The sequence below is a fragment of the Gekko japonicus genome, unplaced genomic scaffold (genome assembly GCF_001447785.1).
Source record: "Gekko japonicus isolate JY-2015 unplaced genomic scaffold, Gekko_japonicus_V1.1 scaffold1614, whole genome shotgun sequence".
In the NCBI taxonomy this organism is placed as follows: domain Eukaryota; kingdom Metazoa; phylum Chordata; class Lepidosauria; order Squamata; family Gekkonidae; genus Gekko; species Gekko japonicus.
The window spans coordinates 370492-392743 of NW_015160259.1; the positions used below are offsets into that span (position 1 = coordinate 370492).

The 22252-nt window shown below is 47.3% G+C and overlaps 1 pseudogene; it reads left to right on the forward strand.

The window, feature by feature from the left end:
* The window catches only part of LOC107113367, a 50560-nt pseudogene that overhangs the window by 6646 nt on the left and 21662 nt on the right, over positions 1 to 22252 (forward strand).

The window sequence follows — 22252 nt, forward strand, 5'->3', positions numbered from 1 at the left end:
ACTGTCCCCCCCCAAAGCCCGCGCGCACCCATTGCAGCACACATTGCAGGAGGGCGGCCTCTGCCCCGCCACCCCGCTGTCGCCCCACTGAAGCCAGGGACTCCTGGGACTGTTCCGGTTTGGGGTCGAATTTCCTTTCCCCTCTGCCTTCCCAAAGCTGGAGCCGGGCTGCACTCTCTCGCGGGCGGCTGCCCCCCCCTCCACCAAGCTCCAGGCGCGCCCGGCTTATGTAAGCGCCCGAATGCAGGCGGCGAGCGCCCAGCGCTGAGAAAGGCGGCTCTCGCATGTGGCTCAGCCGGGCGGCTGGCTCATGAAGGGCGGCCATGAGCCAGCATGCTGCTTCCCTTGGCTTGCCTCGGGGCGGCCTGTCCACCCCCGAGGGGGAAAGCAGAAATGGGGCTGTGGGGGCAGCCATGTGAGCCTCCCCTGCACCGCTGGGCGCCTTCCCCGCGCTTTCAGGGCCGAAGCCACTGCAATGATCCCCCCCACACACGCCACCCCCGCTATTCCTTTCCCTTCCCACCCAGATGCCGAAGTCAGGTCGGGCTTTGCAAAGCTGCCCCGGCAGAAAACAAGTCACTTGGGCCCCCCTCCCCTCCCCGTCCTTAAAAAAAAATTTAAATGCAGACTCACAGCATGTCACCGGGTGGGCAGCACGGCCAGGCCCAGCAGGGCAAGGAGGGCCAGCAGGGCGAAGTTCCGGGGGTAGGAGAGGGCAGGCAAGGAGGCGGCCAGCTGGGAGGTCTTCAGGCCCCACCGGGAGGTTGGCATCTGCACTGAAAGGGCGCCACAAGGCATCCTCGCCTAGGGCGCAGAAACACCTGGAGCCGGCCCTGTTTCTATGGCACAAGAGGGCCATCATAACTTCTGGATCACTCATGTTGACATTTGGGCACTCTAAGTGTGCTGTGGCTGCAGTGCTTGAGGGAAGAACTCCATCATGTCCCCCTGGAATGCTCTTAAACCACACAGGATGGAGATACTGAAGGGTGAAATATCATTGATACAACACACACTGGTGGAGGGCAATAACAGAGAGAGGCAGATGAATTTCCCTTCGCAGAGAGTTCCAAAGTTTGGGTGCCATGGCGGAGAAGGCCCTTTCTCGGGTTTCTACCCGTGTAGCTGAGTGATCAGGTAGGTTAATTTGCTGTGTTTTAATGCTTTCTTGTTTGATGCCTTGGGGACCCTTGTTGGGTGGAAAGGTGGCATGTAAATGTTTTAAATAAAATAAACAAACATGGGAGTAGGTGGTCCTTAAGTTTCAGAAAGGTTACAACAGCATAGAAGATAACAGCCTTTCATCTTGATGGTGTACAAGGGATGCTCTGCCTCTCAGCTCCTGGGAGAAGAACACTCCCTCCTTGGGACAGCCTTATTTATATCAGTTTTCTTGAATAGCTGTTGGCCCACCTTACCACCACACGTGATTCCAGGGCTTGGAAGAGTATCTGTAAAATATCGGCCCAGAGCAAAAATCTATGGCAAAGTCCCAGGCTTATGAGTGGGAGTAGGGGTGCCAACTCCAGAGTGGGAAATCCTTGGAGATTTGGGGGTAGAACCTATGGAGGAAACAGGGGTTTTTTTTTTGGGGGGGGGGGTCCTGAGAATGGATGTTAAACCACAGAGTCTACTCTCCAAAGCAGCCGTTTTCTCCAGGGCCATTGCTCAGTGGTAGAAGTCCTGCTTTGGCGCTGTACAGCACGGCCGTAACTTCCAGATCAATCCCCATCAACACCCAGCTGGTCCAGGAGGGCTGGCAACCCTTCTACAAACAGAGAAGCCAGGAACTTTATGACAAACTCTTTCAATAGCCGAACATGCCCCGTTTGACAGCTGCCATCTTCTGTCAGCCGAACATAAGAACATAAGAGACGCCAATGTTGGATCAGGCCAAAGGCCCATCCAGTCCAACACTCTGTGTCACACAGTGGCCAGAAATACCAGGTGCCATCAGGAGGTCCACCTGTGGGGCCGGGACATTAGAAGCCCTCCCACTGTGGACCCCCCCCAAGCACCAAGAAGACAGAGCATCACTTGCCCCAGAGCCCCTAGCTATACCTTGTGCCTAATAGCCACTGATGGACCTCTGCTCCATATGCTTATCCAATTCCCTTTTGAAGCCGTCCATGCTTGTAGCCGCCACCACTTCCTGTGGCAGTGAATTCCATGTGTTAATCACTCTTTGGGTGAAGAAGTACTTCCTTTTATCCGTTCTAACCCGACCGCTCTGCAGTTTCATGGAGTGCCCACGAGTTCTTGTATTGTGAGACAGGGAGAAAAGTACCTCTTTCTCTACCTGCTCTTTCCCATGCATAATCTTGTAAACCTCGATCATGTCACCCCTCAGTCATCATTTCTCCAAGCTAAAGAGCCCCAAGCACTTTAACCTTTCCTCATAGGGAAAGTGTTCCAACCCTTTTATCATTCGAGTTGCCCTTTTCTGCACTTTTTCCAAAGCTACAATATCCTTTTTAAGGTGTGGTGACCAGAACTGCACACAGTATTCCAAATGAGGTCTCACCATTGATTTATATAGGGGCATTATGATATTGGCTGATCTGTTTTCAATACCCTTCCTAATAATCCCCAGCATAGCATTGGCCTTCTTTATTGCAGTCACACACTGTCTCGACTTTTTCAGTGAGTTATCTACTACAACTCCAAGATCTCCACGCTTGATCAGTTTCCCTGCTGAAGTCTCAGGATGAGGTCTTTCGAATCCCCTACTCAAAATTATCCCAGAATGGGACGGGAGCAATGTTCCCTCTAAGCTGTGGAGTCTTGTGGGCAAAAATTCTACTTTGTGAGCTACTGGCATTAAAGTTGGGAGTGAGCAGTTTAGCTGCTGCATAGTTTGCTCTGGAGCTATCTTTCCTGAATGAAGACAAAAACTGTGTGAGCCAGAGGCTAAAAAACTGTGAGCTAGCTCCCACTAACTCAGCTTAGAGGGAACACTGGACGGGAGATGTCCAGTCCCCATGTGACTGTAGGAACAGGCAGCCCTAGAGCATTCTCAGGTGGACCCTGACCAGACAGAGATGTTCTTAGCTTCCCCAGAGGTGCTACATCAGCCTTTCAGTCACACCCTTAGAATGACAGACCAAGAAGAAGTTGTGCACAGGGAAGAACTGGGGATTCACAGAACTTGAAGCCCGACCCCCTCCCATGCACATCTAGGGGGACGATAGGAAAGCCTCCCTCCCCCCCCCCTGCAAATCAAGACACATTTTCGTCTTGATGGTGTACAAGGGATGCTCTGCCTCTCAGTTCCTGGGAGAAGAACACTCCCTCCTTGGGACAGCCTTATTTATATCAGTTTTCTATAGGCCTCCCTCTTGAATAGCTGTTGGCCCACCTTTCCACCACACGTGATTCCAGGGCTTGGAAGAGTATCTGTAAAATATCGGCCCAGAGCAAAATGTCTCCTGGAACAAAAATGTCTCCTGGAAAGCAGGAGCATAGTCAATGCCTGGGAACTGCTGTAAGTAGCTCAAACCATTGAGACAGGCCAGAAGCTTCTCCACATCTTCAAAGCGATTTTTATGGAATAGAATTTGGTGTGTATACAGCTCAGGATCACACCTTAGGGGCAAGAAAGCATGGTTGCCAAGTCTGGGTTGGGGAATTCCTGGAGATCTGCGGGTGGACTTTGAGGAGGGACCTCAGTGGAGTATAATGCCATAGAGTCTACCTTCCACAGAAGCGGTTTTCTCCAGGGGAACTGATCTCTGTAGTCTGGAGATCAATCTTCATGCCAGGAGATCTTCAGTCTCCACCTGGAAGTTGGCAACCCAGAAACAAGCAGAGAAGGCCAAGTGGGCAGTAGCCTCTTTTCCCTTTCCCACAGTCTGCAGAAGATACTCCTGAGCTGTGACGCTGGACCGACTCTTGCAGGGTAGATGGCACCCCCCACACACTCAAGCCACACACACCAGAACAAAGTCTTCTCTTGGGAGGGAGCAGCACAGCCACTGCATGGGAAATGTTCTAAGTTGCTCAAGCCAGTGAGCCCAGCCAGAAACTTCTCCGCATCCTCCACGCAATTCTTAGGAACAGTAGATGGTATTTTCCCAACTTATACAGAGGGATTCCTTTGCATCCCGTGACTTCATCCTAGCTGCCTCCCCCCCTCCCTTTCTGCACCTCAGGACAGGACTCCTCCTTAGAAAGTGAGAGACAAGAATGAGCTGAGGCTGGGAATGGAAAAGGAGGTCGAATCCTGGCTTCTCGTTTGCTGCACTTCGCAGGGAAATCGGAGGGGGCGCTTGCTGCGGGAACAGTCAGATGCGCCCTCGGGCAGGGCGACGCCAGGAAGAGGTCCTTTTTGCCCCGTGTAGAGCGTCAGTCTAAGGGTTAATTGGACAGAGTCTCCATTCCTAGAGAAGCATCGACCGAAAAGGCCACACTTGCTTCAGTCACTTCCTGAGCCAAGTGCATTCTGATTGGCTAATGCCAGTGGGGCGAAGGACGGACGGGGCCGTACCGGCAGATATTTTAAAAAATAGGTAAGCATAAAAGAATATTTTCTTTGCAAAACATCTCCCCAGTTTGGACAGGAGAATCGTGCAGAGGGGTGGCCGTCATGTTTGAGGCGTTCCTGAGGCTCCTGCACCACTTGCCTCCCAGAGTCTATGGTTTAGCAATAATTCCTTAAGATTATTAAGCAGCGGACTCCCATTTTTCAAAGAGTTCCTCCACTCGCTATCTGGAAGCTCCTCTTCACTGGAAGGAGGAGAGCTGGATTCTTCCCGTAAAAATGTGGTATATGCGCATTCTGCTTTTTTAAAATCTCTGCGTTGTTCGGCTGTCTCCAAGCTCTCGCAAAAATGGCCCATCTTTTGGCATTTTCTTGTAATTCTTGCCCTCAGCCTGGCACTCTTTCTTCTTCTTCTTTTGTATTTTTGCATTGTGTGTGAGAGAGAGAATGAGTGTGCATGTCCCATGTTTGGAAGTCATGGCAGGCAACCTCTGGGGCAGGGAGGATGTTCATAGAAGTGGCTTGGTCGCTTGCCTCTGCCTGCTGACCCTGGTATTCTCTGGAGGTCTTCCATCCAAATACTTGCCAGGGTCTATTGGGTGCAGTAAATAAGAAGCCTGGAGACCAACTGGTGGTGAAAGGCAGAAAGTTTATAGTGCAATAATGGTAACTATATACAGAGAACATACAGACTGTTACACAGCATAACATACCTCGGTTGGAGAGAGCTATGTCTCCCATTTGGCTTATCAAGCTTAGACATTATATACAACACACAGCCAATGAACATCAGGGCAAACTAATTACCTACTCCTAATGACCACAAGGGGTAGCACCTGCTCGTTTAACACCTGGCGGCTGTAACAGTGTTAGCCAGTTAGCATGACAGCTAAGAATTAGGCACTTAGATCTTCCTGATCTATACACATGTTGTAACAGCTTGCTACCTCACTACACAGACATATATCCCAATAGGGTCAGCTGTGCTTCGTTTCCGAGATCTGATGAGATCGGGTTTGCCTGGGCTTTCCAGGTCAGGGCTAGCCTGACATTCTTGTGGTGCAGGTGTGGTGTGGAAGAGTAAACTTGGGTTTTTGGAGGGTTCCCCTCTCCACTCAGCTATGGCTTACTAAAGATGCAGTTCCACCTTTTTTACTCTTGCCAGCAAATCTTCTTTTCCGGGTGCCTTCTGTGGCTTGGTGGACTTTCTTTACTAATATCATTTATAACTCACTTTTCTTCCTATGGTGGTTTTTGCCACATTCAGCCTTTCTCCAGTTTATCCTCACAACAATCCTGTAAAGCTATGTTAGCCTGAGGGTGTGTGCCTGGCCAAGGTCACCCACCCAGCTTTTGTGGCAGAGTGGAGATTCAAACCTGGGTCTCCCAGAGCTAAGCTGACATTCTAACCACTACACTACTTGCTCCCTCCTGCTACTTCTTCATTCATTTGAGCATAACAAAAGAGAGCGCCAGAAGACTATCACCCTTGATTCTAGCATCAGCTTTCATTAATCAGAGCTCACTTCTTCAGTTGCAGATGTCATATATATATGTATTTGTACGTGTGTACACACACACACAAACATAAAATTTATTTACTTATTTATCAAATTTCTACCCTGCCAAGGCTGGATCAGGGCTGCTTCATTCCAAAATTTCAATCCAAAAATCACTCTTGACATTGCAGGGGGTCACAGAACTGGCACTTGCCTTTAAAGAAGAATCTGGCAGAGGAGGAAGGCCATCCAGTGGCGGAGGTGAAGGCTGTTTGGAGAGGGAGGGAGGATGAGGGGAGAGCCAGACTCACCTGTCCCTGAATCAGGAAAAGGCCTTGATGCTGGGAGCAGAAGGGAGCTGTGTGAAGGAGCTGTGCAGAAGAACCTGGAGGACAGCGTCCTCCCTCCAGATGTGCAGGGCCAGCTGTTCCGGCAGTTCGGCTACCAGGAGGCGGAGGGGCCCCGGGAGGTCTGCAGCCGACTCCACCGCCTTTGCCGCCAGTGGCTGAAGCCGGAGAGGCGCAGCAAGAGGGAGATGCTGGACCTGGTGATCCTGGAGCAGTTCCTGGCCGTCCTGCCCCCGGAGATGGAGAGCTGGGTGAGGGAGTGCGGGCCGGAGACCAGTTCCCAGGCGGTGGCCCTGGCAGAAGGCTTCCTCCTCAGCCAGGCAGAGGACAGGAACCAGGACCTGCAGGTGAGAGGGATTCATCTAGGTACAGTGAGGGATGGCACTGAATACGAACACAGATAACTCGTCAAATCCACACAGATTGCTCCAGTTTTTTAAAATATCTCCCCCTCCCTCCAGTCTGTTTCCTCTTCCTTTTCTCAGCAGTCTCCCCTTTATGGGATCCCCACTTCTTTTTCAGGCACGGGAGAAGATCGCCCAGGAGCGTGACCACAGACCAACTTTTCTGGGTAAGATTAAAAAGGGATTTTGTTCACTAGATGACCTCCTGACTGTAGCCAGCTGCCTGGATGCCCCACGGAGGATGCCCCACTCCAGCTTCTCAGTTTAGACATTCAGTCTGGGGTAGTAAGAAACTAGAATAGATTTTAAATCCCTGCGAGATAATTGGATGGATGCAATAAGGGAGTTGAAGACAAATCGGCCTCCAAAGTCAAATGATGAATGTCAAAAATTGGAAAAACTGTGTGCTTGGCCAATAAAAAGAATTACAAAATCATAAGCTTTCAGGAGCTCCTACGCCACAGTAATTTATTTATTTATTATTTATTTATTTCACTTTTACCCTGCCCTCCCCACCAGGCGGGCTCAGGGCGGCTTCCAAAAACTGATAAGCATTTTACAGTAATAGAATAAAATACATCATTTAAAAACACAGGCAAGTCAGTATAAAACATTCATTCGATGGCGATATAAATAAAGTGCAGTTTAGGGACACATTCAGCGGTGCCACTGCGCTAGGTCGTGTTGGATTGGAGTTCACACAGGGCGCTGCTGGATACTTGTACGACAAGAGCTTTTTGCTACCCACTTTTCAACAGGTGTGTCAAGAGTTGACTGATCTCAAAAGAATGTTGGTGGAAGGCGGCAGTTGGGTGCTTTCGAAACTGTCTTCGATTTGACTAGGTATTAAGTGCTAGGATAGGAAAAGTTTTGTCAAAAATTTGTCCTTGATCATCCCATAAATGCCCCTGTTTGGCACTGTGACCTCACTGGCCTCATCGTTCCCTATGAATATAACATTCTGTGATCATTATTCTCAGTACCAAATATTATATATTATTAATAAGAATATTTTCATTTATACTCTGCTTTTCTAACTGGAACTTAAGGCAGAATATATGTATGATAAGAAAGAACCTCCAGACAATGAGGAATTTCACATTACCCTTTTTAACCCGTTTTGAAGCTGTTTTTGATCCGTCATGGAGTAAACCGGTATAGGGCTGCCATTTCACACATGGCTTTCCCCTTCCGGTAAAGAGCTGGATCTGAAGCGGTTTGCCATTTCAGACTGCACCGCTTTTTCCCCGCCGTTTTTCGCCCGTGCAGGGATCGAATGTTCCACAAAAAAAAAAGCCGGAGATCACCTGCGCAGGCGAAAAACGGTGGGAAAAAGTGCATCAGAACCGGGAGAGGAAACTGAAGACTACTTGGAAGCAGTTGACAGGTAAAACGCTTCAGCCCTGTTTTCTAAACAGGACAGAAGTGTTTGTGTCTGAAATTACAAATATATTCTGATAGGGAACTGGTTCTAAAACGGTTCTGTCTCAAATGACAGACCAGAAACCGTTTGGGAACCGTTCCTCTTCCGGATTATATCATCTGTCTGAAATTCCTCAATCAGTAAGCAGATGAGATGATAATGTCAGGTCACCAGATGATTACAAGACGAAGATAACCATATTAGATAGGGTAAGACTATTTCAATATAAGAACAGAGATTCCTAGAAAACTAAAACAATGCCATTAGGCTGGGGTGGTAGAATGGAGGAAAAATCCAGAAGGCGGGATGCAACGTTAACAAAGATGATGTGTCAGTGGCATCTCTCACCATGTCGCCTAGCGGCAAAGATATTCTGGGATATGGGAGCTGCAGTTCTATCCGTGGGTTTAGAATTTCCTGTTCTTTGCGTTTCAGAGTTCTTCCTTCTTAATTCTGTGAATTCTTTACCATTGGCCACAGTTTTCATATATGGTAACTGTATCACGTTTGGATTTGTCAAAAGTGTGAAAGCAAAAAATCATCCCAAATAAGGATGTTCTGAGTATGAGCCAAGACATGGAGAATCTTATCCCTCCCCCCCCCCAGGAATTTTAATGCAAAGTACTTGGTAAGTACAGAATGCCTTCCATGCAACTTCTTATCCTTTCAGGTGGTGCCATACATTCTTTGTCATCTATTTGTGACAGAGAGAAAGCAGCTTCCATGCAGCCTGATGGGGTAAGTGTGGATTATGGATCGTGCCCCTGGGTGCCTCTTCTCACCCTCCCTTGCTGTGGGAGAATCTCCCTCTTTCACTCGGCTGTTATCTGTGCCGCTCACTGGATATGACATCAAAATGGAGGCTTCAGTTCTGAATGTCAGCATTTTATTATTCACCTTTTGGATTGCCCCTTAGAAGGGGAATATTTCTTACGCTATCTGTGAAGACAGAGAAGTTTGTTTGCTTCTCTTTTCAGAGTCCGGTGACCTTGGAGGAGGTGTCTGTTCATTTCACCGAGGAGGAGTGGGCCATGCTGGATCCGGACCAAAGGAGGCTTCACCAGGAAGTCATGGCTGAGAACTGTCAGAACGTGGCCTCTCTGGGTAAGGCTCTCCTTCCTCTTGATTGACAGATGCCGGAAGCAGAAGTCATTCCTTCCAAGAAGGACCTGAGATCTCACTGGGAGACCCGGGCTGGTCTGATCACTTTAGCTCTCAGAAGTTAAGCACAGTTAGTCCTGGTTAGTCCATGGATGGGAGACCGCCAAGGAAATCCAGGGGTGCTATGCAGTGGCAAGCAGTGGCCAACCACCTCTGCCCATCTCTTGCCCTGACAACCCTACAGGGTTGCCATAAGTCAGCTGTGACTTGATGGCACTTTCCACCACCACGAATAAGGACCCTGGAAGGGGACTTCCGGTGGAGACTCTCAGTAGGAGAGTGGAGTGGGGTGTACACACCAGCAAGGGACGGGCTTCTGCATAGTTACTGGAGTCCGTAAGCAGGGCTCTTTTTGTAGAAAAAGCCCAGCAGGAACTCATTAGCATAATAGGCCACACCCAACACCAGAAACTCATTAGCATATTAGGCCACACCCCTGACAGCACAGCTCATTAGCATATTAGGCCTCCATGTTACCAGAAGTGTGCTCATCCAGCCACACCCACCTTTTGCTTCTTATTCTGTTTACCTTGTTTATGGTCAAAACCCAGGGCCTTTTTTTGTAGCAGGAACTCCTTTGCATGTTAGGCCACACACCCCTAATGTAGCCAGTCCTAATGAGTTCCTGCTGTTGGATGTGGCCTGTTATGCTAATGAGTTCCTGCTGGGCGTGGCCAATTTGGGAGCCAGCCGGAACTCCGTTCCTGTGCGTTCCTGCCCAAAAATAGCCCTGTATAAGTATTAGCATGTAAGCTAAAATATGGGTTTCTAAACTAAAAGGAACATGGCCAAGATGTAAGCTGTCCCCCCCTTTGTCCATTGAGGACTAAGTGGGCTCACTGTTCTTCAGGGGGAACAAAATCTTGAGTGCACCTGAAAATCCCCTGAAAGCCGGTCAGGAGTGGGTTTGGTCTCCATAACGGTTTATAGGACGTCAACGGGGCCTCCTCTTTGGGCCTTAAACAAGCATAAAACAGTCACTGAGATGCCTGGGAAATCTTGCGAAAACGGTCCTCGGTTTAGAAGACCATAAAATAGCTAAAACGATAACCCTCTGAGTGAAAGCCCAGGAGCTTCAAAAGGGGGACATTCCCCAGTCAAGGGGTCACCACTGAAGACGCATAGTCTCTATTTGCCACCTCCCCCACCTCTGCACTGCAGTCATGGCCACAGAACACAGAACTTGGGAGGCCTGGGGAGTAGAAAGTTCAGTGACCTTTATAAGTTCGGAGTTCAGATTGGGTCTCTGGGGTTAGGATTTAAAGCTCTGCTCTAAATGCACTATCCAGTGAATACAGTCAGTTCTGTCCCTGAATATAGGAAATTATTTAGGAGAGGCCATCTAGTCCAGCTTCCCATTTCCCACAATGGCCACCCAGGGTCCCTGGAAAGTTCACAAGAAGAGGAGCAGTTCCAAAGCATCCTTCTTCAGAGAGATACTGCCTCTACACAAGGAGGTTCCACTCCACCTTGTCTATGATGTAACTCAGTCTAAGGAAGAGTCAAGAGCTGACTAATACAGGGCAGGAGTTGTTTCCCCAGAAAGTGATTTCTATCCTGCCATTAAGACCAGTTCTCATGGCCTTCTTTACTTGATTCTGCTTTTGCCTGAAGGTCTTACCTGTCTTTTTTCTAGAGGCTGATGGATTGCAGAACAATTCCAAGGAAGAACCTCAACACCATGTAATTAAGAAAAAACAGCAGAAAAGAATCAGTGGAACAAAATGGAAGTGGGGGAATGAACCCTCTCCTCAGGGTGCTGAATCCAAGGTGTTTGATAGACACCAAAGAATTAACACAAGGGAGAAACCTCATGTAAGGTTGGAGTGTGGAAGGAACTCTTCTCAGAACTGCATCTTTGCTGTTCATCAACAAATCCAGACAGAGGAGAAATCATATAAATGCTTAGAGTGTGGAAAGGGCTTTTCTCGGAGTGACACCCTATCTGCTCATCAACGAATCCATATTTGGGGGAAACCATATAAATGCTTGGAGTGTGGAAAGAGCTTTGCTCAGAGTTCAGAGCTTAAATCCCATCAACGTATCCACACAGGTGAGAAACCATATGAATGTTTGGAGTGTGGAAAGAGTTTTGCTCAGAGTTCAAACTTTAAGTCCCATCAACGGATCCACACAGGGGAGAAACCATATAAATGCTTTGATTGTGAAAAGAGCTTTGCTTACAACTCAGTCCTTACTACCCATCAACGTATCCACACAGGTGAGAAATCATATGAATGCTTGGAGTGTGGAAAGAGCTTTGCTCGTAGTTCACAACTTAAATCCCATCAAAGCATCCACACAGTGGAGAAACCATATAAATGCCTGCAGTGTGGAAAGAGCTTTGCTCAGAGTTCACGTCTTAATATCCATCAACGTATCCACACTGGAGAGAAACCATTTAAATGCTTGGAATGTGGAAAGAGCTTTGTTCAGAGTTCACATCTTACTAAACATCAATGTATACACACTGGAGAGAAACCATATAAATGCTTGGAGTGTGGAAAAAGTTTTGCTTGGAGTTCTCAGCTTAAATCCCATCAACGGATCCACACAGGTGGAAAACCATATGAATGTTTGCTGTGTGGAAAGAGCTATGCTTGGAAGTCAGTACTTACTAAACATCAACGTACCCACACAGGGGAGAAACCATATAAATGCTTAGAATGTGAAAAGAGCTTTGCTTACAGCTCAGACCTTACTACCCATCAACGTATCCACACTGGGAAAAAGCCATATGAATGCTTGCAGTGTGGAAAGAATTTTGCTCAGAGTTCACACCTTAAATCCCATCAACGTATCCACACTGGGGAGAAACCATATAAATGCTTGCAGTGTGGAAAGAGCTTTGCTCAGGGTTCATGTCTTAATATCCATCAATGTATCCACACTGGGGAGAAACCATATAAATGTTTGGAGTGTGGAAAAAGCTTTGCTCAGAGTTCTCAGCTTAAATTCCATCAAAGTATCCACACAAGGGGGAAACCGTATAAATGTTTGCTGTGTGGAAAGAGCTATGCTTGGAAGTCACTGCTTACTAAACATCAACGTACCCACACAGAGGAGAAACCATTTAAATGCTTAGAATGTGAAAAGAACTTTGCTTACAGCTCAGACCTTACTACCCATCAATGTATCCACACTGGGGAAAAACCACATGAATTCTTGGAGTGTGGAAAGAGCTTTGCTCAGAGTTCACACCTTAAATTTCATCAAGGTATCCACACAGGGGAGAAACCATATGCATGCTTGGAGTGTGGAATGAGCTTTGCTCGGAGTTCTGACTTTAAATCCCATGAATGTATCCACATAGGGGGAAAACCATATGAATCCCTGGAATGTGAAAACAGCTATGCTTGGAATTCACTGCTTTCTAAACATCAATGTATCAACATAGGGGAGAAACCATATAAATGCTTGGATTGTGAAAAGAGGTTTGCTTGGAGTTCACACCTTATGGCTCATCAACATTTCCACACTGGAGAAACTGTATAAATCTTTGGATTGTGCAAAGAAATTTGCTCGACCTTTCCTTGGAGTGGCAGCCTAACTGCTTATCAATGAATCCACACCAAGGGAAGAGGGGGGGAACCACAAATGCGTGGAAGGCATATATTAAGGTACACCTAAGAATTCATCCAGGGGATGAATCATATAAATGCTAGGCAAAGATTTGCATCAAAGAAGTGACACAGGAGAGAAACTGTGCAAATATTTTTAGTGTTGCAAGATCTTCAGCCTTGGCACCTACCTTTCCAGGCATCATCATATGGAGATTTTGTATGAAATCAGGCCTGCATTGTATGTCTGTTGAAATGGTATTGGTTGAGGCTTCTTCAATTCTCAGCTAAAATATATGGAATACAAGTTATTACAAAATTTGAGTTGTCCTGTTCCATGAACGCATCTGTTACAGACTTTTTGGATTAATAGATTATGTTGTTTAGGACTTGGTTTTCTGCCCTGCTTGCTCCTTTCACTACATTTTGTGATTATTTGATTACTGAATGAACAGTTTTGACTCCTGCCTAAATAGCAATAAATATATATTTTTTATTTAATGTTTGATTTAAATAAATACATTTTACAGATCCTTGTGTTAAGTATTCATATATATAAACTCCAATAAAATGCTCCAATTCCTCAACCATATGGTAACAAAATATATCAAAAGACATTTTCTAGATTCAATGAAACACAGCTCCGTTGGTGGAAACCATATCAGCTGCAAAAAACCAAGACGTGCCATCAAACAGGAGTTCACAGGTTACCTATGAAGATTAACTTCTAAAAGTCAAAGTTCCGTTTGTATAAATTTTACCTTATAAATCTTATTTTTATTTATTTATTGGATTTATATCCCGCCCTCCCCGCGAATGGGCTCAGGGCGGCTCACAACGGCACCATTACTGTAGAAAGTTTAAAATATCTATACCGCCGAATAGAGGCTTATGACTTGCATGTGATATTTGGCCTTGGCTGATGACATTCCTAGGTAGATTTAATCCCATATCACATTCTTCATCAGAGTATGCATATCTATGCAAGAGGCTTGTTGGGGAGCTGATATAAATATAAGCATATGTCACGGCTCAGGTGGGGTGTCACCTGACGCTACCACCACTCTGGTTCCAGGCTCCTCTGAGAAGGCCCAGAGCACCCTCCCAAGACCTTCAGACCTCCCTTTTGGCCGAATAATAGGCATCAGGACCAGGCAGAGTAAACAATGAAAATAGTTTATTTTATAGGAGGTCAAACAAACAAGGTGCAGAATAATAAATGGGTGGGGGGGGAAAGAAATCAAATGCCCTAACGCGTCTAAATATATACTGTCCCTAGCTCACTATCTGCAGTGGCCTTGGACTACTCACCCTTCCCTCAGGATGAGGGCTTCTTCCCACAGCAGCCTTCCTTCTGGCTCTGCCCTCTGGGAAGAAGAACAGCTTCTGCTCTGGCACCAGCTCTTTTGTTCCCCAGCCCTCTTCTTCCCTATTGGTCAAAATCGGTGCCAAAACTTCCCAAGGCCTTCTGGGATTTGTAGGCCCAGCCTCCCCTACTGCTAGCCAGGCTCCCTGGGCCTAGTAGGCCTCTGGTGGCACAGCCCAAATCATGGCAGCATATAAGAAAAAAGATGAAAAATATAATCAACTTGCTGTACCAAAATAACTCTTATCTAGTTTTTAAAAAGGTTTGCAGAAATTTAAAGCTTACCCAGACCTATCTATCTATCTATCTATCTATCTATCTATCTATCTATCTATCATCTATCTATCATCTATCTATATGTATATATGGGGCTGCAGTGGCTCAGAGGTTCAGATGCTGAGCTGCAGACCGGAAGGTCTGTAGTTCGGCCGTTCGAGACCTGAGTGCCACGTGTCAGAGTGAACTCCCGTCTCTGGCCCCAGCTCCTGCCAACCTAGCAGTTGGAAAGCAAGAAATTGCAAGTAGATAAATAGGTACACTTTGGTGGGAAGGTAACAGCGTTCTGTGCACCTTGGTGTTTAGTCATGCTGACCATGGAGAAGTCTTAGGACAGCACTGGCTCTTCGGCTTGGAAACGGAGATGAGCACCGCCCTCTAGAGTCGGATTCTACTAGCTTTCGAGCAAGGGAAACCTTTACCTTTACTTTAGCAAAGCATTTATACCAAATTGATCTATACACAGTAATTTCTTTTTTGCTTGCTGTGTTGTCTAGTATTTTTCTCCTGCCTAAAGAGTGGCAGTTACACTGGATGAACGAATGGCAAAAGCAATCATCCTTCACACCAAGTTGCATGCCAAATTTTATTTATAACAAACATCATACCCCACCTTTCCCCCCAGCAAGGACTCAAAGCAGCTTAAGTTGTTCTCCTCTCCTCCATTTTATTCTAACAACAGTCGTGCTGAAAGATCGGTGAGGCTGAGAATGGGTGACTAGACCAGGGTTAGCCTGCAGACTTCATTGGCAGAGGTGGGATTCGAACCTGGACTTCCTAGAGCATAGTCAGGCACTCTAAGCACAACACGACCCTGGCTCTGTCAGTTCTGAAAGGTTGTCTAAAAGGGGATATTTTCCATCATCATTGTTTTGCCTTTCTCCCAAATGCGAACTTATAGCGACTTCCTTTGCTCTACTCTGCTCCCATTCATAATCACATTGACCCTCTGAGGTGGTTTGAATTCACAGTGTGCCTGATCCATAGTAAGCCAGTAACCTTCTGTGGCAGAATGGGGGTTCAGACCTGGATATTTGATCCTAGTCTGCCATTTCAATGGCTATAACAATCAAACTGTAGTAGTTCAGGGAAATAGCTACGCCCCCTTTGTATTTTAACCTAGAGGCTATTTTCTGCTGTTCCCATCTGAAGAAGAAGAAGAAGAAGAAGAGATTGGATTTACACCCCGCCCTTCACTTGGAGTCTCAGAGTGGCTTACAAACTCCTTTCCCTTCCCCTCCCCACAACAGGCACCCTGTGAGGTGGGTGGGGCTGAGAGAAATCCAACACAAACTGCTCTTTTTTCAAGGACAGCTGTGCCAGAGCTTGTGACTGACCCAAGGTCACATCAGCAGGTGCAAATGGAGGAATGAGGAATCAAACCCGGTTCTCCCAGATTAGAGTCCGCGCACTTAACCACTACACCAAACTGGCCCTGCACTGCTTGCTGTTCCTGGCTTCTTGGGAATAAACTTTTGCTTCCATTGCTAATGACAGAGGGATGTTATCAAGCTTACCTGTTCCAAATTCCCCTCATTTTTGTCACTGCACCTCCCACTATCATGCTGAAGCTAGTGAGCAGTCCCAAATAGTATACAGATCTACATGATTGTTTAGATCAATTGTGTATGCATCACAGAGTTGGGAAAGGTACAAAAGAGGTCAGCCAAGCTGATTAAGGGGTTGGGGCCCCTTCCTCCCACCCAAATTAAAATAGTGCCCTTCCGTCTACTGGTGCATTAGGGCACAGATAGGGTCTCTCTGTGTGAGAGAGAGTGGGAGTCCCTTGCCAAGTGCTGAGTCTGGGAAGAGAGGCCCCCGTGGTACCCCGGCACCCATTCTCGGAGTCACGTTAGAGCGCAACTCTCACTATTTATTGTCTAGCTCAGGCTATCCAAACAGCAAGCCCTCTTGTTCTTCTCTGGCAGCGGGGTAAACGGTCATCTTCTGGTATGAAACTAATCTCCGTTTCTGGCAATGTGGGAATTTCATTACTGTCTTTCCTCGGCAAGAGTAAAAGAGTGTTGTCTTCAGGGTCTTAGGTGCCTCAGAGATATTTCAGAGCACCTTCCATCTCCCTTGCATCACAGTCCGCTCCACAAGCAGAGGGACCTCAACTCAGCGGTAGATCACCTACTTTGCAGGGCACAAGAGGACCGCCATAACTTCTGGATCACTCGTGTTGACATTTGGCAGTCTAGCTGTGCTGCAGCTGCTCTGTTATTAGGGAAGAACTTCACTAAAATACATGAATACGGGAGATTGTTCAGTCGCACAGTCGAGTCCGACTCTTCGCGACCCCATGGACCAGATCACGCCAGGCCCTCTGGTCTTCCGCCGTCCTCTGAAGTTTGCTCAACTTCATGTTCGTTGCATCTATGACACTGTCTAACCATCTCATCCTTTGCCGTCCCCGTCTTCTTCGACCTTCAATCTTTATGGAATATGGGAGTAGGTGGTCCTTAAGTTTCAGATAGGTTGCAACAGCATTTGTCTTCCAGTTGTACTGTCAGAACAACACGGCAAGAAAAAATTGTGGGTAGGGGAGAACTGGATCCATGTAGTCTATCTTACAGAAAGGGGAGCATTGGTTGTCAAGGATGGAGCGTCCCATTCGAGGGTCACGGATACAGCCAGTAATGAAGGGCGACAGTTGCTGGTCTTTACCAGAAAGATCCTGGAGGATGTTTCTGCTGGCCCAGTCCTGAACTGGTCCAGTTTCTCAGTGAAAGATGCCAATAAAGGAGTCTAGAAACCCATAATAGATGAACCTTGGAAAGGGGGAAGAAACAAAGGAGTTAGCGCAATAACATGGCCTCTTGCAGATTAGAAAGCATCTCGTATCAATGGATATTATTTGTTGAGGTGCAGGAGGGAAAGCATCAGAGAATGGCAAAAATGTCCAAACTTCACAGAAGTGAAGATACAGTTCAACAATGGGTGGTTCTGGTTGAAGGCCAAGAGATATTCATAGACAGGAAAAACTTGTAATAGCAATTTTTAAATAGTCATGGTTATGGACTCAGTGTTCCCTCTAAGCTGTGTTAGTGTGAGGTAGCTCACAGTTTTTTAGCCTCCAGCTCACACATTTTTGTCTTTGCTCAGGAAGGAGGGCTCCAAAGCAAACTAATTTATGCAGGAGCCAGATCGCTCGCTCCCAACTTTCATGCCAGCCGCTCACAAAGTGGAATTTTTTGCTCACAAGACTCCACAGCTTAGAGGGACCATTGGTTATGGTAAAAAGTAGCAAGAATGGGGGGAAAGGTTTTATGTATTTTAAGAAGAGACTCAAGAATAGGTAACTTTGTATGCTTTTATAAATTATGAGATAATGAATTAGCCAAGAATGTGCATCCTTATCAAGAGGGACAGCCAAAAACCCCCAAAGAAGTCTTTGTTTAGGAGGTGTTGTTAACAACCTGTAAATATAAGAAACTGGATTGGGACCTTCTTAGAAAGGGCTCCTAGAGAGTGTGACTTGCTTATCTTTGGGTAAGATGATTTTATGATCTCAACGCACACTAGAAATGCAGCGAAAAAAATATCTGTTCCAGACCAGGCAGGTTGTGTGTTGGATTGTGGGAGATTTCCCCTCTCCACTCTGGTATAGCTTACCGAAGAGGCACTTCTGTCTATTTATTCCTGCTACCCAGAATCAAGCCCCATCACCCAAAACAAAGTCTTTTCGTGCGAGGGAACAGGGGAGATGATCTAGGTGGCTCAAGCCAGTGAGCCCGGCCAGAAGCTTCTCTGCAGCCTCCATGAGATTCTTAGGGATCACAGGGTGGTATTTCCCCCCCCCCCCCCAGAAACAGACAGGGATTGCTCCGCATTCAGTCACTACACATCAGCTTCCTGCCTCTCATTCCGAAGCTCAGGAGGATCCCTCCTTCGGAGTGAGGCTGGCTGGGCAAAGAGGTACGGTGCCAAGAGCAGCTCCTTTTTACCATCCGAAGAGAGTCAGTCGAAGGGTTAATTGGACAGACTCGCCATTCCTAGAGCGAGACCGACCGAGAAACCCACGTGACTTGCCACTGTCTGACCCACTGTCCCCAAGTGCCTGGGGATGTGCCGATGCCATTGGGGGGAAGGAGAGGCGGGGCACAGCACCGGCGGAGTTTTTTGGGAGGAAAACAGGTAAGCCACAAAATAATATTTCCAATGCAGAATAATTCCCTGATTTGACGTTAGAAGAGCACAGAGGGGAAACTGCTTTGGAGGTTTCGGAAGTCCTAGTGTCCTAGCCCCACTGATGGACCTCCACTGATGGACTGGATGGGCCATTGGCCTGATCCAACATTGGCTTCTCTTCTTTTTCTTACGATTCCTCCAGCTTTTGCCACCTAGACGCCGTCGTTTAGCAATCCTTCCTTAACGTTTGGAACCAGGGGACTCTGCTTTTCAAAGAGCTTTCCCACTTCCTCTCCGGAAGGTCCGCTTCACTGGAAGCAGAGCTGAGCTCTTCCTGTAATAGAGGCACATTCCGCTTTTTTATCTCTGTATTTTGTGGTCTTTTCCCCCATCAGCCTGGCATTGTTGTGCTGCAGGTGTCGTCCCCAAAGGCTTGCATTTTTCCCCCCTTGAACTGAATCAGACCCTTCATCCATCAATGTTATTACTGTCTATTCAGACTGGCAGCGGCTTTCCAGGGTCTCGGGGTGAGGTCTTTCACATCATCTCCTACCTGATCCTTTTAACTGAACCTGAGACCCCTCTCCTTGCTGTTCCTGAAGAGTGAACTTGGATTTTTGGAGGGTTCCCTTCTCCACTCTGGTATAGCTTACTGAAGAGGCAGTTCTGTCTGTTTATCCCTGTCAGTAGATCTTCTTTTCTGGAGGACTTCTAGGACTTAGCACAATTCAGTGGCCTGGCTAATGCCAAGATCTTTCTAGCAATCTCCTGCTCCTCTCGCAGTGATGGATACTTGGGACCATCTGATCCCTTATTAAGGAGTCAGGAACCTCTGGACTCAGGTCCTCAAATCAGCCACACAACTCTGAAAGATGTTTGCCTTGTTCTGCTTTCTTGTAGGACAAAAATAGTGATTTGTTCCTTTAGACAATGTGCTGCCTCTCCAGGGAACCTGAGGGTGGCTTAAAAAGCAAAACTTAATTAAAACAACCCTAAAGGATTAATAAAGGTAAAGGTTCCCTTGCTCGAAAGCCAGTCGAATCCGACTCTAGGGATGCGGTGCTCATCTCTGTTTCAAAGCCGAAGAGCAAGTGCTGTCCAAAGACATTTCCGTGGTCATGTGGCCAGCATGACTAAACACCAAGGTGCACAGAACACTGTAACGCTGCGGTGGCTCAAGTGGTTAAGATGCTGAACTGCAAGCTGTGGAAGGTCGGTAGTTCAGCAGTTCGAGACCCGGGTGCCGCATGACGGAGTGAGCTCCCATCTCTAGTTCCAGCTCCTGCCAACCTAGCAGTTCAAAAGCAAGAAATTGCAAGTAGATAAATAGGTACCACTTCGGTGGGAAGGTAACAACCCTAGAGTCGGATTCGACTGGCTTTCGAGCAAGGGAACCTTTACCTTTACCTTTAAAGGATTAATAGTTAAAATTTAAATCCAGCATAAAAATCTCAGGCAGATCATAAAAACATAGATCCTTGAGTGGTTTAAAATGAAAAACTGTTTCTAGACCAGAAGCCCCCTAAGACAATCAACTCCTTAATTAAAATATGGCCTTCAAAATCCTCATTTTTACTCGGCATGCACTGCTCTCCCAACTTGTTAGCATCTTTAGATTTCTTGTCTGCACAGGTGGTGAAAAGGTATGAAACCTGTCAGGGGATCGGGGCCCTTCAGAGTTCACAATCAGGTCTTCTTTCCTTCCTCTTCTCCAGCTCCTCCACAGCTCCGCGGGTTTCCATGGACAAGCCCAGCTGCGGTCTGGATCTTCCACAGTTGTCTGCAGCAGGATTGGGGCCTTCCAGTCCCTCCAGTTGGACTCTGAGCGGCTCCATCCCGCTTCTTATTCCCTGCTTCCGACTTCCCAACCGCTTTGTAAACTGGCCTCCTGCTCCCACGCTGTGGTCTCCAGTTGGAGAATGCGGAAGGAATCTTTTATTTATAGTTCAGCAGTACTTCTATGAAGCTGTGGATGACCTTTTTAACAAGCCTTTCTGCTTGCTTTCTGGAAAGAGAAGGTCAGAAAAAATGGGAACCCAAGGAGTCGATACTACTTTATGCTCTGTGAGCAGCTGGTGCTCTCTTGAACCCGCTCTTCGTCTCTATATATGCTTTTAATATCATTTATACCCCACTTTTCTTCCAGGTGGAGCCCATGGTGGTTGGCCACATTCTGTCTTTCTGCAATTTATCCTCACAAGAACCCTGCAAGGTATGTTAGCCTAACTGGCCCTAGATCACCCAGCAGGCTTCAATGGCAGTGTGGGGATTCGAACCTGGCTACATTGCTTGCTCTCTCCTGCTATTTATTCACTCATTTCAGAACTTGCCTATTGTAGCAAAATAAAACAGAAGTCCAGAAGACTGACACCCTTGTCAGCGTTCGTGACTCAGCGCTCACTTCTTCATATATATGCGTGTGTGTGTATACACACACATACACTCACACATATAACATTTCAGCCCCAAAATTAGTGTTGGTTTTGCAGGAGGTCACAGATTCGGCACATGCCTTTACAGAAGGATCTGACAGAGGAGGAAGGCAATCCAGCGGTCGAGGGGAAGGCTGTTTGGAGAGGAAGAGAGGATGAGGGGAGAGCCGGACTCAGCTGAATCAAGAAAAGGCCTTGATGCTACCAAGGCTGGGAGCAAAAGGGAGCTGTGGGAAGGAGCCGGGCAGAAGAGCCTGGGGGACAGCGTCCTCCCTCCAGATGTGCAGCGCCAGCTGTTCCGGCAGTTCGGCTACCAGGAGGTGGAGGGGCCCCGGGAGGTCTGCAGCCGACTCCACCGCCTTTGCCGCCAGTGGCTGAAGCCGGAGAGGCGCAGCAAGAGGGAGATGCTGGACCTGGTGATCCTGGAGCAGTTCCTGGCCATCCTGCCCCCGGAGATGGAGAGCTGGGTGAGGGAATGCGGGCCGGAGACCAGTTCCCAGGCGGTGGCCCTGGCAGAAGGCTTCCTCCTCAGCCAGGCAGAGGACAGGAATCAGGACCAGCAGGTGAGGGGGATTCATCTAGGTTGGGTTGAGGGGGCACAGAATATGAACAAGTAGACTCTCGAAATCCACACAGATTCCCCCAGCCTTCTTAACTTGGCCCCCACCAGTCTTTTTCCTCTTCCTTTTCTCAGCAGTGTCCCCTATTCAGGATTCCCGCTTCTTTTTCAGGCTCAGAAGAAGATTGCGCAGGAGCGTTACCATGGAGCAACTTCTCCGGGTAAGAGTGAAAAGGGTGTCATTCCCACTAAACGGCCTCTTGACTCTTGATGGGCTGCCTTGATGCTCCATGAAAGATGCTCGGCTCCAGCGTCTCAATTCAGAAATTCAGTCTGGGGACATAAAAACCTTGAATCGGTTTAAAATCACTGCAAGATAACTGGACGATAAAGTAAGTGAGCTGAAGACAAAACTGTCTCCATAGTCAAACGGTGACGATTCGTGTCAAAAATTAGGGAAATAGTTCATTGAGCCAATAAAAAGTGTTACAAAATCATCAGCTTTTTGGACTTCTTATACCATAGTCGTTTCCTATACTTGTAGGTCAAGAAAAGGCTACCCCCTTTTCAACAGGGCAGGGAGTGTCCAGAGTTGACTGACCTCAAAAAAATGT